We start from the raw sequence: 3,179 nt of genomic DNA, 5'->3' as shown, positions 1-3,179 counted from the left end.
GTCTAGGGGCTTCCCTGGTGGCGCAGTGGTTGAGAATCTGCCTGCCAATGCAGGGGACACAGGTTCGAGCCCTGGTCTGGGAAGATCCCACATGCCGCAGAGCAACTGGGCCCGTGAGCCACAATTACTGAGCCTGCGCGTCTGGAGCCTGTGCTCCGCAACAAGAGAGGCCGCGACAGTGAGAGGCCCGCGCACCGCGATGAGGAGTGGCCCCCACTTGCCGCAACTAGAGAAAGCCCTCGCACAGAAACGAAGACCCAACACAACCAAAAATAAATAAATAAATAAATAAAATTAAAAAAAAAAAACAAGTCTACAGTTTATAATATTGTGATATTGACTAATATAACTGTCTCCTCTCCAAACTATACTTACTCACTTCTGCATTCATAAGCTTTTAATTATTCTAAATTAAAAGTAATATGTACAAAGGGAAATATTTACTTTTGAAAAAAATATGATATAAAATTTTCTTTATCTATACTGGAGAATTTTATTTATTTATTTATTTTACTATTATTTTCTGCTCATCATGTACTCACTTTTCCTCTAACATCAGTATTTAAATTTTTCTGTAAGGGATCATTACTCCTACATGTCCAGTGATATGATTTAGATAAGACTTGCTACACCCCCAGCTCCAGGTCATGGCTATCACTGTTGGCTACAGCCATGTTACTCTGTTAACTACTTTTATAAGTTAGAGTCCCATCAGAATGCTATTATACAAGGATCTGTTACAGAGATTAGAGTTTATAGATTCATCATAAGCCAATTATTGGGTTGGGCAAAAAGTTTGGGTTTTTTCCTTAACATCTTATGGAACACTACATTCCCAGCAAGATTTTTAAAATACAGTAGAATTCAAAAAGTGATTATATTATGTGGAAAAGCAAATGCACTAGAGTATACAAAACAAAGGCAGAAGACCCAACATTATCTGAATTCAGATAATGCCCTAAAATAAAGCTAGTGTTATCGACACAGTATAGTATTGGTGAATGAACAGACTTGAACTGTACATTGTGGACCTATAGACCCTTACATAAATGGTCAACTGATTTGATACAAATGTGCCAAGCAACTCCATGAAAAAAAGGACATTTTAGTCAGCTAATGGTAATGGAATAATTTGATATCACATACAGTCAAGTGAACCTCAAACTTATACACTGTGCTACATTAAAAAAAAAAAAAAAAAACTAAACTAAAAGTTTATCATAGACCAAAATGTAAAACCTCAAATATATACCTTCTACAAGAAAACACTGAAGAGATTCATTGTGACTTTGGGTTAGGCAAAATTAAAATATTCATAAATTGGACTTCAAAATAGAAACTTCTACTTTTCCAAAGTCATTGTAAGAAAAACTAATGGAAAGGCACAAAGAAAAAGTATTTTCAATAATTTTCAAAACATTTTTCAGATAAAATAGTTATATTCAGTGCATATAAAAACTCAAAACTCAGTAATAATATTTTTAAATAACAGATGACTTTCATAAATTCTTGATCAAAGAAGATATATGAATGGCAAATAAGCAAATGAAAAATGCTCATCATTTGTCACTAGCGAAATTAAAACCATGACACAACTAATAGAAAGACTGGAAGGAGAAAAAAAGATAAAGGCAATTTGACGATACCAATTGGGGAACAACATAAACTCTCCTCCATTAATAGTGAAAATGAAAAATAGTATAGCTACTTTAGAAAATAGTTTGGCAGTTTCCTATAAATTTAAACTTGCCTTAAATGACGTAGGAGTCTCAAATATCTTAGATATTTGCCAAAGATAAATGAAAACATATGTCCACAAAAACATCAGTAGCAGCTTCATTTATAAACTCCAGACCTGAAACAACCTATATGTCCTGGAACTTGTAAATATGTAAACAAACTATAGTTCACTCATATTATGGAATACTACTCAGCAATATAAATAGATGTGCTACTGATACATACAACCAAATGGCTGCAACCAAAAGCATCATGCTCTGTAAAAGAAGCAGGACCAAAACATTTATAATGTATGATCCTAATTATATGACATTTGGAACAAGCAAAACTATAGAAATAGAAAACAAATCACTAATTGCAAGGGAATTGAATAATAGAGGGGTCTGAATGCAAAGGGCTTAAGAGAACGTTTTCGGCTTATGAAAGTATTCTACATCATGACTGTGGTTGCAACATGACTGCATTTTTTTGTCAAAATGCATTTTTTTGAAGTGAAAAGTTGACAATCACTCTATGTAAAGTTGACATTCACTCTATGTAAATTAAAACACAATGAACCTGATATTTTAAATAAACTTCAGTAAACAGTGAATAAAAGATAATTGCCTTAGAAGATCTCAGACACACAGCTATAAATGGATTATTTGAACTATAATGTGGTAAATACCACAATAAAAGTATAAGAGTTATTTAGAAGGGGATGTAATTACATTTGTTTGGAGAAACATGGGGAAAATCTTTAAAAGAGAAAAAGGGCCTTAGGTGTTTTTCCAAGAGGAAGAAATGTAAGAGAAACATAGGTAGAGGGAATAGAATTTGCAAAGACAGCAAACCCTCTTTTGAAAGATATGTTTAAATAATTACTATTATTATTAATTACTATTAATTAATAATATTAATATATTAATATTATTAATTTATTATTAATAAATTAATTACTAGTAATTGATAATCATTATTTAAACATATCTTTAAGTTCTGAGCAAATTATACTTGGCCAGAAGTAGTGGTGAGAATGATTGAGAATAGTTATTTGATAATAAAGTTTCAAGATTTTAACTGATTCTAATTTACCTTGTACCCACTTACTGTTGCTTACTAGCCTCCATACATCATGGTCTTCTATAAGGTCGCAGAAACTCTTTCTCAAATTAGGGTACTTTTAGATGCTGCTCTTATGTCTAAAATGCTGTTTCTCTACACTGTTGGCAGAGCTAGATCCTTCTCATTCTCTACATTTCAGCTAAAATATTATTTACTTAGAGAAGACGGTCCCAGGGCTCTGTTATTCTCTGCTTTAGTCATTCATTTAGGTCCTTTCATAATATTTATCAAATTGTGTAATATCTCATTTGTTTACTTACTTTTTTTTTTGTTTTTATCCCTCACTAGGATGTACATTTCCATAGAACATAAACCATACTGGTTTTGTTCATCAT

The 3,179-nt window shown here is 32.3% G+C and overlaps 1 long non-coding RNA gene across 1 annotated transcript in view; it reads left to right on the top strand.

Annotated features, from left to right (window-relative positions):
- Positions 1 to 2,325, top strand: part of LOC309663448 — a 32,941-nt gene extending 30,616 nt beyond the window's left edge. Inside the window, exon 2 of the long non-coding RNA XR_014265284.1 lies at positions 313 to 2,325. This is a non-coding gene — a long non-coding RNA (uncharacterized lncRNA). The remainder of the gene's footprint in view (positions 1 to 312) is intronic.
- Positions 2,326 to 3,179: the final 854 nt, after the last annotated feature.

Source organism: Balaenoptera physalus (assembly GCF_965194825.1).
Source record: "Balaenoptera physalus genome assembly, chromosome: 6".
In the NCBI taxonomy this organism is placed as follows: Eukaryota; Metazoa; Chordata; class Mammalia; order Artiodactyla; family Balaenopteridae; genus Balaenoptera; species Balaenoptera physalus.
Note: the sequence above shows the minus strand (reverse complement) of the source record. Positions and strands in the feature narration are given on the sequence as shown.